General features: G+C 45.0%; 1 long non-coding RNA gene across 1 annotated transcript; it reads right to left on the bottom strand.

The window, feature by feature from the left end:
• Positions 1–2,607: 2,607 nt before the first annotated feature.
• Positions 2,608–12,460, bottom strand: LOC132678858 (uncharacterized). The gene is made up of 3 exons (XR_009609849.3): positions 11,855–12,460; positions 9,006–9,100; positions 2,608–4,052 (listed from the first exon to the last, which is right to left on the bottom strand). It is a non-coding gene; the product is annotated as an uncharacterized LOC132678858 (long non-coding RNA).
• Between the last annotated feature and the right edge of the window lie 3,164 nt (positions 12,461–15,624).

Genomic DNA, 15,624 nt, shown 5'->3' with positions numbered 1-15,624 from the left:
AAAGAGGCAGTTAGGAACCTGAAAACCTGCCCTCCCCCCTCTTCCCCCTTCTCCCCGACTCCTGCTGTCCTGTGGATGCTGTTGTGATCCCAGTTTGTATATTAAATTTTGTTATATTTAAAACATTTGGTGGATCTAAAAATAAAAAAGTACTTTAGCTAGAAAAAAAAGAGATGCGTCTGAGGCACCAATTTGGAAATGATACCCTGCAAAGATGCAGTTCCCACGCTATACTGATGCCATTGATGGGTGCGGTCTACAAGTAGAATAAATGGATTGGGGAATCAGGGGGTGGGAGTAAGAATGACGACTCTCACCATGCTCCCAGTGAGCCACTGGGAAAATATGGGCTCCCCATCCTCACAGCTCTGGGCTCTGCAGGTCCACAGGTCCTGGTTCCTGGCAGGGGGTGGGAGGTGCAGGCATAGGGGGTGCTTCCATCAGGAGATATGAGAGCCCCATTGCACTTTAAGCTATAGCTGCTACCTGATCATTTCAGGCTACTGGTGCCAAGAGGCCAGCAGGCAAGAAGAGGAGTCACCCGGGGTACCTGGGTGGCTCAGTCAGTTGAGTGTCTGACTCCTGGTCTCTGCTCAGGTCATGATCTCGTGGTTTGTGAGTTTGAGCCCTGAGCTTGGAATTTTCTCTCTCTCCTCTCTCTGCCCCTCCCCTGCTCGTGCTCTCTCTCTCTCTCTCTCTCTCTCTCTCTCTCTCTCAAAATAAATAAATAAATAAACTTAAAAAAAAGAAGAGGAGGAGTCACCCTCCCGGCAAGTGAATTGACTGCAACATCAGAAGGAAGCAGAGCTGTTGTTACACAAAGGACAGAAAGAAATACATTTGACACTGGAGGTGACCCACTTGTGCATTTCTTGATGGCAAATAGATGCAGCAACCATGAGGAAGACGACCACGGTGACCAGGGCCTTGGACCTCTTAGAGATGGAGGTCTGGACCATCTCGCTAGGTAAGCCACTTAGACTGGCACAGGCATGAGCTCAGGGCTAGAGAGTCTAGAATGGGTAGTTAAAGGAAGGAGACAAGTAGACTAGCTGCAGTGTGGGAGCTGTAGCTCATTCCACCAACCTGCTAAAATTTCCCCAGGAAAAGAGAAGAATCAGAGTCCTGGAGGAGTCATTCTTCAGTGGCGTTAGCATATTAGCATATTTTACAAAGCAGGGCATCTAAATGGTACAGAAGTGTAGCGAATAGTGTAGTGTGTGTCCACATCTCCTCTATCAGGACCAGGCACACACTCTCCAGCTGCCAGGAGTCTTGCCCTTTAATGGACAGGACTGCCTTGTCCAATGTTATGACTCCTCCTTGGAGATAGCCCTAGCCAGTGATTGGCCAATGTAGGGGTCTCTTCCATCAATTCAGGACAGCTGTGATGAGCCATCCATTTTTAGAGCTCCCAGTGACTAAGGTCTCTATTACAACTCCCTTGCAGTTCATCTTCTCACCGTGTGAAATTCTGCTGCCCTCACCCCTTCACAAGTGTTGATCCCGAGAGTACTCCAATAAATCTCTTGCAGACAAGCCTCCTCTCAGAGTTTGTTTCCCAGAGAACCTGGCCCAGCACACTGTGCACATCCTCAACCACACTAGTTAATGTCCAACCATTCCCAAGATGGTTGTACCAGCTTACATTCCTACCAACTGTGCATGAGAGTTCTATTTGCTCAACATCCTCGCCAAATCCTGGTATTGTTAAGCTTTTTATTTTTAGCCAATCTGGTGGGTGTGAAATGGAATCTCATTGTGGTTTGCATTTACATTTCCCTGATGACTAATAAGGTTGGGCACCTCATGGGTTTACCGGCTACTTGGGTTCACTCTTTGGGAACAGCTCCCTTGCTTTGGCAACAGCTCCCTTGCCAAATCCAGTCCCACAGACCCATTCATTTAATGCTGTCTAATAAGGGAGGAAGGCTACCAATCTCAATGAATCCTTCTGCCCTCTTCTGACTTGACATCTGAGCAATGTGACATTTGGTAGACCACTTTGTCCACCCATCACTTTCTTTTCTTGGCCTCCTTGACATTATGTGGTCCTCATTTTCCTCTACCTCTCTGTCTGCCCTTTGTCTGTCTCCTTGGAAGGAAAAGGCATGACTGTTACATGTTGGGGTTCTCAGGGCACAGTCCATGCTCTTTTCTCACTCACTCTGACCCCCTCTGCAGGTAAGCTCATGTACACCCTCAGCTGCAGTTACCATAATTACACACCGAGCATTCCCACATTCCTCTCTGTTGACCCTGCCACATGAGTGTCTCAAAGCCTTTCCACCTCAATTTTCACAAAACAAAAATCGTGACTTTCCCTCCCAAACCTGGTTGTTGGTCAGCATTTCCTGCTTCGGTAAAGGTGTTGCAATCCTCCTGATTCTAAACATCAAATACACAGGAATCCCCCTCTCTCTCATCCAATTCAAGCCATCATGTTCAAAATTGGCTATCTTTGGGGTGCCTGAGTGGCTCAGTTGGTCAAGCGTCCGACTTCGGCTTAAGTCATGATCTCACTGTTCATGAGTTCGAGCCCCACATTGGGTTCTGTGCTGACAGCTCAGAGCCTGGAGCCTACTTTGGATTCTGTGTCTCCCTCTCTCTCTCTGCCCCTCCCCCGCTCGCTCGCACATGCACGTGCACGCTCTCTCTCTTGCTCGCTCTCAAAAATAAGTAAACATTAAAAAAAAGCCAAAATTAGTTATTTTCAGTTTACTCCTCCAGATCCACTTTCCACCCTTCTCCATTCTACTCTCTGCCTCAGGAAGTTGATTATATGGCCACCATGAATGAGCTTCCTTGTTCTTTGGTTTCAGATTGGGTTGGGCCAATGGTGTTTTACTTACAAGCTACCTCATAACTTGGTGACTTAAAAATACCACTATTTTATGATCTCTCATGATTCTGTGGGTTGACTGGGGTCATCTGGGGTCAGTTCTGCTCCACCTGATGTCAGCAGTGGTGGCAGTCCCTTGAGGACTCAATTCTGCTGGAACATCCAAGATGGTGCTCTCATGTCTGGCCAACTGGTGGGGATGGCTGGAAGTCTGGACTGAGCAGTAATGGGCAGGCTGAAATTCTCTCTTTCCAAGTCCTTTCATGGCCTCTCTCTCTCTCTCTAAGGCCTTTCCCTGTGGTCTTTCCAGCACAAGGTAGACAGACTTCTAATAAAGCAGTTCAGGGTTCCCCAAACTGCAAAAGCTGAAACTGCCAGGTCCTCTTAATCCATAGGTCCAGAGCTGGCACAGTATCATTTCTGCTGCCTTCTGTTAGTTAAAATAGATCACAGATTCAACATGGGAAGGGACTACAGCCCAGATTCAACATGGGAAGGGACTGCACAAAGCCATGAACATCAGGAGGCACGGTTCATTAGGGCCCATGCTTGGAAACTAGCCACCTTAGTCTACTATCTGGTCCCCAAGTTCCCTCTAGCATGCAAAATAAAATCCCCCCCTTTCCATAATCCCCAATTTCTTATCCATTACAGCCTCAGGCTCAGGCCTGAAGTCTAGTTTTTCAACAACTAAATCTCACCCAGTTGTTGAGGAGGCACTTGGGCATGGTTTCTCTTGATCTGAAGTCCTGTGCACTGAAGGGAGAAGTTATCTGCCCCCACATACTCAACTTATAATGAGACAGGAGCTGAGCATCACAATATACACTCCCATTCAAAAAGGGGAAACACAGAGGACCCATGGGTCCATCGCAATCATGAAATTCCTCCAAGTACAGTTCCCTTTGCTCCAGGGGTAGGAAATGTATGTTGACTAAAACTGAGGTCAGCTTGCTGGGATTGGTTCTATAGGCACATCTTATTTTATTGCACTTAGAAGATATTGCCTTTTTTACAAATTGGAGGTTCCAGACTTGACTGGAAGAAGTCACTGCAGCTGTGGTGGAAACAGCAGGAGAACCAGAATTAGAAGTGGAGCCTGAAGATCTGATGGAATTGCTGGAATCTCATGATCACACTTGAACAGATGAGGAGTTGCTTCTTATGGATGAGCAAAGAAAGTAGTTTCCTGGTGGAGATGCTGTGAAGACTGTTGAAATGACAACCAAGTATTTAGAATATTACATAAGGCTTAGTTGATACAGCAGTGGCAGGGTTTGAGAGGATTGACCCCAACTTTAAAAGAAGTTCTGCTGTGGGGAGAAAGCTATCAAACAGCATCGCATGCTACAGAGAAATGGTTCGTGAAGGAAGAGTCCATCAATGTGACAAATTTTATTGTCTTATTTTGAGAAATTGCCACAGCTACCCAGCCTTCAGCAACCGCCACCCTGATCAGTAAGCGGCCATCATCATGGAGGCAAAACCCTCCACCAGCAAAAAGATTACGATTTGCTGAAAGCTCAGATGATGGTTAGCATTTCTTAGCAATAAAGCATTTTTTTAAGTTTATTTATTTTTGAGACAGAGAGAGAGAGAGAGAGAGATCATGAGTAGAAGAGGCACAGAGAGAGACACAGAATCCAAAGCAGGCTTCAGGCTCTGAGCTGTCAGAGCCTGATTCAGGGCTTGAACTCTCGAACTGTGAGACACGACCTGAGCCAAAGTTGAACTGACTTAGCCAGCCAGTCACCAACCCCCCTTTTTTTCTAAGCAACAAAGCATTTTTTAATTAATATACATTTTTTAGACATGTATTGCACACTTAAAACCACAGTATTGTATAAACATAACTTTTATATGCACTGGGAAACCAGAAAATGCACTCGACTCGTGTTATTGAGATATTCACTCTACTACAGTGGTCTGGAACAGAACCCACCATAACTCCCAGGTATGCCTGTGTTTGGCTCTTGGCTCCACACTCAGAATCATCCTTCTTTTCCATAAGAAACACCCCACCTTTGCCTGTTTTCTGCTCTTAGGAAGCTGGGGTCACAAAGGCTACTTTTCTGTTTTATACTGTCTCTGTTCTTTTCAGTCCAAGTTAGAAAAATAAAAATTTGTGAGTTTCCTGTGTATCAAATTATCTACTCCATTAGACAAAAGCCAGACTTCTATTTCTTCTTGAAATAGTGCTTTTCTACTTTGGGCCATATGCAAGCTGCTAGGGGACAACTCCTTCAGAGATTGTCAGAAGCCTTTCATCTAGCTGAGAGGATCTACCTGATATACTCTTAAATCCATCTGAAGCCTCAACACAGGGTTTTATAGCTGCATCCTTGTTCTAACCTTGACCCTGAGGCCACATTTACCATCAACACCCTAGATTTGATTCTTGCCCCCAGATTCCTTCCCTCCCTTTTGGTTTTTATTTTCTTTGAGAATCTTTTTTTTAAAGCTTATTTATTTATTTTTTAGTAATCTCTACACCCAATGTAGGGCTCAAACTCACAACCCCGATATCAAGAGTTGCATGCTCTACCAACTGAACCAGCCAGGTGCCCCTCCTTGAGAATCTTTATTGGGCTGCATGGGGTGGGAATGAGAAACAGTTTTATTTTCCAGCCCAGCAAGCTGGAGGTTAGAAACTTTTCCTTTAGAGTCACTTGAATACCAAATAGTTCTTTCTTTAGTTCATCTCTCTCTCTCCACACCTCAGCTAAAATGAACCATTGGCTCTTTCAACATTTTGCCTTGGAATCTTCTTAGCCAAATCAACAAGTTCATGAACTAAATTTTCTATTTTCCACATTACAAGGAACAGCTTAACTAGATTGTTCTGTCAGTACTTAACTTATGTTTCCTTTCCTCAGCCTTTTATAATAATCTCCTCACAGTCCTTCCAGATTCCAATAACAACCTCATCAAGACCCTTTGAGCCTCTGCCCACTGCCCTGTCCTGAAGCCAACATCCCATGCTTTTGGTGGTGTTTATTGGAATCCACCACTTCTCGTTTTGGCTAAAGCTTAAAACAAAAACCATCTATGATCCTTCATGATTCCATGGGTTGACTGGGCTCGGCTCCACACGACGTTGGCCAGGGCCATGGTCATACAGGATCTCAGCTGGGCTGGAATTTCCAAGATGGCTCACCCTCATGGCTGCGCCTTATGGGGACAGCTTGAAGGCTGGGCTCAGCTGGGTACTGGGACACTGGGCCTCTCTCTTTTCATGTCTCTCTCTTTCTACTTGCCTTCTCCATGTGGTCTGTCCTGGTGGTATCTTCAACAGGGCAAGAAGACCTGGGACAAGTCTCATAAGTTCTCTGCTCCTCGCTGTGTGTATTCCTCACCTGTCCCTGTTCTCCTCAGGAAGGCTCTGACTCAGTATCCTTCTGACAGAGCAGATGTCTTGTCTGAGCCACCATTAACTGGCCCCTTGAGATTGTTCTGTCTTGTGCTGAACCTGCTGGGGACTTGACATATATTTTTTGCCTTTAAGCCTCAAGGCAATCCCTGTTAGGCAGGTGTGCTTCCTCATTTTATAAATCAGAAATGTTCTGTGACTTGCCCAAGATCACAGGGCTAGGTAAGGAGCAGAGCTGAACTGGAATCCAGGTCCATCTAACTTCACAGTCTCTATCCCCTTCAGGTCACTGCCTAGATGTTCAGGGTCAGTCAGGGAGCCTCAGGACTCGGTCACTGTTGGTTGAGGAGCTTCTGGATTTTTTAGGTACGATGTACATGTGGTGAAGTACACAAAGAGCACTAACCTTCTGCATACAGCTTAGTGATCTCTACATATATACATGCCCATGCAACAACTATCAAGATCAAGGTATGTATATAACACCTCTGGCACCTTAACAAGCTCCCTCATGCCTCTTCCCAGTCTATACTCTGCTGGCTTCTATGATCATCAATTAGTTATGCATGTTTTTGAACCTCAGAGAAATGGAATGAATCATAGAGTATGGGCTCTTTTGTCTGGCTTCTTTTACTCAACATAGTATCAGCGAGATTTGTTCTTGGTAGGCAGGTAACCCTAGGTCCCTTCACTGCTGTGTGCTGTTCCATCATATGGACAGCAGGTATCCTGTGGATGGATATTTAGGTTGTCTCCAGTGCAGAAATATTATGAATAAAGCTGTTATGAACATCCATGTACATATTTTCGCAAGGACTTAAGCACTCCTTTGCGGAATACAGATAGGAATAGAACAGCTGTTTCATAGGGTGGGTATAAGCTTAACCTTATACAAAATGCCGGTTTTCTAAAGTGGTTGCTCCATTTTATACTGCCACTAAACATGTATGAGCACTCCAGTTAGCAGATTGAGATATAATTCATCTACCCTAAAATTCACCCTTTTAAGGAATACAGTTCAGTAGTTTTAGTATACTCCCAGAGTGGTATGACCATCCCCGCTAATTCTGCAACATCTGGTCACCCCAAAAGAAGCCCCATATTCATTAGCAATTACTCCCCATTCCTCCCTTCTGCCTCCACCACCCAGCCCGCCCCCTGCACTGGCAAACACCAATCTCCTTCTTGTCTCTATGGATTTGCCTGTTCAGGATATTTCAAGTTAAGAGAACCATACAGTCTGTGGCCTTTTGTGTCTGGCTTCTCTCCCTTCGCATAATGTTTTCAAGATTCGTCCATGTTGTGACATATGTCAGTACTTCATCCCTTTTCATTGCCAAATCATATTCTGTTATATGGCAATATCACATTCTGTTTACCCATTTATCAGTTATGGACATATGAGTTGTTTCCACATTATGGCTATTATAAACAATGCCGCAATGTAACTCTGTGTGCAAGTCTCTGTGGGGACATTTGTTTCCAATCCTATTGTGTATGCTCCTAGGAGAGAAATTACTAGATCCACTTGGGTCTTGTAGATTCAGGGGAAAGGATCCCTGATGGAGAAATTTCCAGCACGAAGACAGTCCACTCATACATCTGAGCCTCCATCGTCCACTCTGCAGAAGATGATTCACAGCTGGGAAGCACCCAGTCTTCTCATGACCAGTAGCAAAGTTAAAATCTAGATTTATCTCAGAGATAGTGTGTAGAGCAACCTCCTGGGGTTATAAAGGAAAACAGACCTGAAATCACAGTTCAGTATTCCTTAGTTATGTGAACTTGGGCAAGTTACTTAACTTTTCTGAGCCTCGATGTTCTTATCTGCATAATGGGCACCAATAATTTCTACTTTACAGATAGCATAGCTCCTAGCACTTGGGTGCTGACCAGCAAGAGAAGCATGGATCCAGTAAGCTCTAGTTTCCAGTAAGTTCTATTCCCTTCCCTCAGTCAATTCTTCATGCGTCTGAAAAATGTGCTACTCAGAGCAAAAAATAACTTGTGGCAGGAGCACGGGCTCTCTACTCTGCTTGCATTAAAATCACAAAGAGAATTAAAAAAAAACAAAAAACATACCAGTTCCCATATCCTAGCTCCAGAAGTTCTGATTTAATTCACCTGAGTTAGTGAGAGGGCACCTGTTTTTCACTGAAGCTCCCAGGTGATTCTAAGGTGTGGCCGGGGCTGAGACTTACTGTGCTAAGTAATGAATTAAATGTGATTGAGAGGCTATAAGGAGGTTATAGTGGCCAACCATCTGGTTTGCCCAGGACTGCCCAAGCTTAGCACTACAATTTCTGTGTCCTTAGAAACCTCTAGATTCTGGGCAAACTGGTGTATTTTGCCACCTATCAGGAAGAAGATAGACAAATGTGGATGTGTGGTCTGGTATTTAGGATCCTTTTAAGTTTCAGGTTTAAAGCCAAAACTCTTGAATTTAGAGCATAAAGACCAGAAGACTGCTTACTACACCCCAGCTCATTTGGGGCATCGCAGCACAGAGTTGGAAGCGCACAGGGAAGCTACCAGCTCTGCAGCCCCACCACAAGCAGTGGGGAGGAGACAAACGTCAGGAGGGAAGGGACTCATTATGGCAGGACTTGCCAAATTTTAGCGTGCACGAGAATCATCAGAGAATCCTATAAAATGTAGCTCGTGACCCAGCAAGTCTGCGGCCAGCTTGTGAGTATGCTCTTCTAACAGGCTCCCAGGTGACTCCAATGCTGGTAGTCCAGGGACCACACTTGGAGTAACGAGGGCTCCAGGGACAATTTTGGGAGTACAAACTTTGGATGTAAGATGCAACTTCTCTCTCTTACAATCCACATGACTTTGGAGAAATCTCTTCTTTCATTTTCTTCCTTCTTCTTGCAATTTATCAGCTATAAAATGGGGATAAAAATATCTACACTTCAGGGAACACCCAGAAGTTCCACAGTATTTAGAAAGTGGGTTGTTGGGGCACCTGGGTGGCTCAGTCAGTTGAGCGTCCGACTTCGGTTCAGGTCATGGTCTTGTGAGTTCCAGCCCCGCGTGGGGCTCTGTGCTGATGGCTCAGAGCCTGGAGCCTGCTTCAGATTCTGTGTCTGCCTCTCTCTCTGCCCCTCCCCTGCTTGCACTCTGTCTTTCTCTATCAAAAATAAATAAACATTAAAAAATTTTGTTTTAAAAACAAAAACAAAAAAAAGAAAGTGGGTTGTTATGAGGATCCCACGTGCCTTGCATATATTAAGAGCTGACTGAATATTTGTTCCTTTCCATCCCCATCTCCACACAATTTTAGCCTCTCCTTCTTGAAGAGCTCTGATCAGTTTCTTAAAGTGTATTTTTTTTAAGTCTGTTTATTTATTTTGAGAGAGACAGGCAGAGAGAGTAGGAAGAGAGAGAGAATCCCAAGCAGGCACTACACTGTCAGCATGGAGCCCAATGCAGGACTTGAACTCAGGATCCCATGAGATCATAACCTGAGCTGAAATGGAGAGCCAGATGCTTAACCGACTGAGCCACCCAGGTACCCCTCTGATCAGTTTCTTAACACCACAGTTCTTTATGTAGCAGTGAGCATTGTATTGCCCAATGTAGAGTAGGCATTGAATTGCCCACTAAAAAACTATTGCTGAATTGTTGACAGATGCTGAGTAGAGGCAAGTGACTACAAACTAGTGCCAGAGTTGTGTGGCCAGCTGCACCTTTAATTTAACTATTTGTGTGCCACACAAAGAAAACCCTCTTTTCTTTTAGATATGATGTTGGTAGTCAACAGTTTTTATTTCAAAGAGAGAGAGAGGGGTGCCTGGGTGGCTCAGTCAGTTAAGCCTCCGACCTCAGCTCAGGTCATGATCTCATGGTTCGTGGGTTCGAGCCCCGCATCGGGCACTGTGCTGACAGCTCAGAGCCTGGAGCCTGCTTTGAATTCTATGTCTCCCTCTCTCTCTGCCCCTCCCCCTCTTGCACTCTGTTTCTTTCTCTGTCAAAAATAAATAAACATTAAAAAAAAAGAAAGAGAAAGACCATGGAAGACATTTTTTTTTAATTTTTTTTTAATGTTTATTTATGTTTGAGACAGAGACAGAGCATGAATGGGGGAGGGGCAGATAGAGAGGGAGACACAGAATCGGAAGCAGGCTCCAGGCTCTGAGCCATCAGCCCAGAGCCCAACGCAGGGCTCGAACTCATGGACCTCGAGATTGTGACCTGAGCTGAAGTCGGATGCTTAACTGACTGAGCCACCCAGGCGCCCCGGAAGACATTTTTTTAAATTAGCTGTCTCAGAACGCTGAGGTTGGAGGAACTGAGAGGAAGTACTAGACTCCTAGATGGCCCTAGAAGCACTGGTTTTGGAATCAGAAATTTCTGAGTTTGAATCTGGTTGCATCGGTCGCTATGGTGTATGAACCTGAGCAAATCACCACCCCTCTCTGGGCCTCAGTTACCTCATCTGTAAAATGGAGAGAATGATCCCTACCTGGTTGCTAGTGCCCCCTCCCTGCAAAAACATGCATCTGTGACTCCTGCCCACCTCTCAACACTCTGATGCTGGGTGTCAAGGTTCCTCTGGGGAGCTAGTTGGGCCACTGGAGCAGGAGGCCCCTGGGAGTGAGGCTTCAGGCTGGCAGCCTGGGGCCAAAAGGCTCTGCATCTTTTTTTTTTTTTTTAATGTTTATTTATTTATTTCGAGAGAGAGAGAGGATCCCAAGCAGACTACACACTGTCAGTGCAGAGCCCGACATGGGGCTCGATCTCATGGATGATAAGATCGTGCGTGACCTGAGCTGAAACCAAGAGTCGGATGCTTACCTGCTTAACCAGCTGAGCCACCTGGGTACCTGGGGCTCTGCATCTTATGTTGTTCAATTTGAGCCAACATTAAACCTTCAGGGACTTCAAATAACATTCTAGAGTTACATCTGCTGTGGAAAATGTGTTGGACCTAAAAACACTGCTGCCCCTTCCAGCCACAATTTTACACTCTCCACTTTGCTACAGCCCTTATCCTTCCGAGCACTGATACTCTGGCTTCTCTACTGCCTCCCCACACCCACTGGGCCCCTGTGGGCCTTTGTCTTTGCATGCCCTTGACTTTCCCCTACAGGCTGAGGTATCAGGGGGTGGCCAGCCCTCAGGCAGTCCTTACTGTGAGCCAGATATTGCCAAGAGCACTTTTTACACAGTAATCCTCATGCCCCTGTTCTGAGGTAGATGCTATTATTAGCCTCCATTCCCGGAGTAAGGAAACAGAGGTGCAGAGATGCTAAATGAGCTACCCAAGGTCACACAGCTGGAAGTGGCCGGTGCTAGGATTTACATTCAGGAGGCCGGGCTCCCAAGTGTGTGTGTTAACCACTGCCTTGCACTGTCTCCGCCAGGACGGTTCAGTGCTTGCTCCTACTTTTTCTCAAACTAGCATTTCTTTTTCTGCTAATAAAAAAATATATATGCTCATAAAAAATATACAGGAGGCTTTAAAGAAACAAGTGAAGAAAAAGCCTAACGTTTTCACTCCCCATCTCTCCCCAGACGTAGCATTTTGAGGTCATCTCTGCAGAGGGACACAAAGATAAGTTATTTTAAAAAAATGGGATAGTAGCCCCACAAACCAAAAACATACAAAGGTGAGAGAATGATCCGGAACTCACACTTAGGACCCATTCAGCCTCGGTTCAGCTGTCCCAGCTCATCCGCTGCCTGTGTGACCCCTGGGCTGTTCATCTAAGTTTCGGATTTCCTTCGGCAAAATGGGGCTGATGATAGTCTGAGCTCACAGAACAGACCTTAACATCCAATGATGATGCACGAGAAATACTTAGCATGGCTCTTGGCATCCAGAGAACGCTTAAAAAAAAAAAAAAAAGCTTCAATTATGGTTATTCATGGCTTATGTATGCTCCTTAGGTCAGTAAGCCTCCAGCCCAAGCAAGATCTGGATTCTGGACACGGAGAGAAGCAAAGAGTGAAGGCTGCACACAGTCTGAGGGCTGAGGTGAGGCATCCAGCAGAAAGCCTGTGGTCAGGATCTGGAGGTCCAGGAGCAGTTTAGAAAGTGAGGTGAATGGGGTGGGAGGGGAGGGTGTGCAAGATACAGATTATGTAGGGGAGTGGGGGGTGAGGGCTGGAGATGCTCGGAGGGTAAAAGCCTCCCCTCTGATGGGGAGGATACTCTCTACTGAGTGTACTCGTTCTCCCGAGTCTGGAATAATCACCCAGTGCTGAAACTCCCCAGCAGCCTCCTCCCTCCAAGTAAATAGGTGTTGCTATTCCAAGCAAGGCCTGTGATAAAAATACTTGCTTTGCTTTGGAGAGATTTTTTTTCTTTTTTTTTTTTTAAGCCATGAAAATAACAGGGCAGTAGGCTGTCTATTTTAGGTTGGGGCCTTTGGCTGGCTTTCAAAGTCACAGCCCAAATGAGATCTATTTAGAAACAGGTCAGTGCACACACTCTGCACGCGTTGATTGTCCGGTAGAACCAGCCTGGATGGATGCACCTAAGAGACTCTGGGGCCTGTACCCGAAGGGCAGAGTTGGAGGGAACTGGATTGCGAGCCATTGTTTACGCCCGAACGTGACAGCGAACCCTGGCGTCTCCCCGGACGCGGGAGGGGGGGGAGTGGGGGGGATTGGGCAGAGTCCTCCCCACGCCCCGAGTTCTCAGGAGGCGGGGCCACCAGCCAGCCTCTCTCTCCACTTCTAGAATGCTGGGTCAGGGTGGGGCTGGGGTATGGGAATGCTCTCCACCTTCTCTATAAATCTTCGGGACACGCAGCGGCCTTGGAGCCAAGCAGGCGCTCCGGTTGGTTGGGGCTCGCCATGTGGAACCGGGCTGAAAATTTTCCATCCTCTGTAGACCAAAAGGGTGCCTTGGGCGACGGAGAAAGACGCTCTGGAGAGGATGGCCTGAGATGGAGTGGAAAGAACCTGAGCAGATTGAAGTTTGAACGTTGGTTCTGGCACTGACTAGCTGTGTGACTTTGGGGACGTAACTTCACCTCTCTGATCCCTTGCTTTTTATTAGTGAAATGGAGGTAATAAAGCAAACCTTACAAGACGGTTGTGAGGATTAAAGAAGAGAATGTATTTTAAAGCATCTAGTACATATAGAGTGGCCATCAGTCTGGAAACACAGGAATTTTCAGAATAGATGGTTTATTGGTAATACATAACAAAATTCTGTACATTTCCAGACTTTAGAGTCACTTTGTGGTAATATTAATTTCTAGCATTGATATGGTACTTATCATGTGCCAGGCACTGTTCTAAATGCTTTACATGTATCAACTCATTAATTCTTCTTAATAACCTAGGAAGTAGGCGCTACATCATTTACATTTTACAGGTGAGGAAACTGAGGTTCAACAGTCAAATGACTTATCCAAGGACACACGGCTAGAAAGTGGCAGAACCAAGAATCATACCTGGGCAATTAACCGTTGCACCACAGTTAACCATTATGCTATACTGGCTTTTTCTAATATAGTAGATGTCTTGACACTCAGATAATGCCAATAGGTGAAAATAATGTAATGACAACAACAATTATGGGTCCCAGAGTGCAGCATTGCAAAAAATCTTAAGAAGTCACCCAGTAATTGTGGTCTTAACCTTCTGCCTTTCCAGTCAAAAATATACCAAAAATAATTGGGAGGTAGTTACCAAATGAATTTTGACTTTGCCCAATCTGAGAGGTGAGAAGTGGTCTCTCAAAGCCATTTCTCTTATTATGATGGTGTCTATCTTTCTATATGTTGGATTTATTTGCATGTGCCTTTCTGTGAACTGTCTGTACATATCCTCTGACCATTTTTCTGTTGGGTACTTAGTCTTTTCTTATTGATTTTTGGAGCTCTTTTTATATGAGAAAAACTAACTCTTTGTGAATTGAATTGCAAGTATTTTTCCCCTAGTGTGCCATGTGACCTTTGATTTTGCTTAAGGTATTTATTACCAGGCAGAAACTTGACTTTTATGTGGTTGAATTTATTAACCTTCTCCTTTACAGCTTCTGGCATCTGTATCATGCTTAGAAATGCCCCTCCTATGCTGAAAAAAAAATTTTTTTTTAACATTTAGACGTTTTCCTCTGGAACATCTATGGTTTCATTTATACTTAAGTCTTTTAGTCATTTGCGTTTCATTTTGGTGTTTTGGTATTTTCCTAGATGCTAGGAAAACAGTATTTTTGGCCCCATTCTTCTCCACGCCTGGCATTTCCGTGTTCAGCATGAGATCATTTCTGTCCAGTTCTCCTTGGTTCCAATTTTGATAGGAAAATTTGGCCTTAGCTTGGTGTCTATATTAGTTTCTAGGGTTGCCATAACAAAGTCCTACAAACTGGGTGGCTTAAACAATCAGACATTTATTCTCTCATGGTTCTGGAGGCCAGAAGTATGAATGAAATCAAGGTGTCGGTGGGCCTGTGCTCCCTCTGAGACTCTGGATGGGATCCTTCCTTGCCTTTCCCTTAGCTCCTGGCGGCAGCCGGCAAGACCTGGCGTTCCTTGGCTTGCAGCCACACCACTCCAATCTCTGTAACTGCGGGGGGGGGGGGGGGGGGGGTGGAGTATATCTGTGCATCTGTCTTCTACTCTTAGAATAAGGACAACAGTCATATTTGGCTAGTGCCCACCCCACTCCAGTACGACTTCATTTCTGCTTGGTCACATCTGCAAAGATTCTACTTCCAAAGAAGGCCACATTAGCAGGTGCTGGGGATGAGGACCTCCACATATTGGGCAGACCCAATTCAACCCGAGGCAGTTGGCTCCTCAGAATTATCTACACTTGCAGAGATACAGCTTAGAAGTTGTATAGAATAAATCATAGAGAAAAGCATCAAAGTAAAGATGATAGACATCTGTAGCTTAAAAACCTCTCAAACTACCACAACAGTAATAACAATTATGAAGACAAAATCATTACAAATAAGTGAAACAGCTTCAAAATGAAAAGGTGAACAAAAGTCTAGGAGCAAACATTTGCCATCAATATTTCAGAAGTTCATTTCTTCACTGGAGCACCTGGGTGGCTCAGTCAGTTAAGCATCCGACATCAGCTCAGGTCATGGTGAGTTGGAGCCCTGCACCGGGCTCTGTGCTGAAACTCAGAGCTTGGAGCCTGCTTCAGATTCTGTGTCTGCCTCTCTCTCTGCCCCTGCCCTGCTCGCACTCTGTTTCTCTCTCTGTCTCTCAAAAATAAATTTAATAATAATAATAATAATAATAAAGACGTTAATTTCTTCATCGCAAACAATGATGCACAAATATTGATAAGAAAAAATGCCAATACCCCAACAGTCAAAGGTCATGAAGAGATAAATCAAAAAACAGGGAACATAGATGTGGAAACATATCTGACTACATGACTAATCAAAGAGATACAACTTAAAGTAGTGATAAAGTACTTTTCTTTTTGT

This window comes from Panthera onca, chromosome A2 (assembly GCF_046562875.1).
Source record: "Panthera onca isolate mPanOnc1 chromosome A2, mPanOnc1 haplotype 2, whole genome shotgun sequence".
Classification (NCBI taxonomy): Eukaryota; Metazoa; Chordata; class Mammalia; order Carnivora; family Felidae; genus Panthera; species Panthera onca.
Note: the sequence above shows the minus strand (reverse complement) of the source record. Positions and strands in the feature narration are given on the sequence as shown.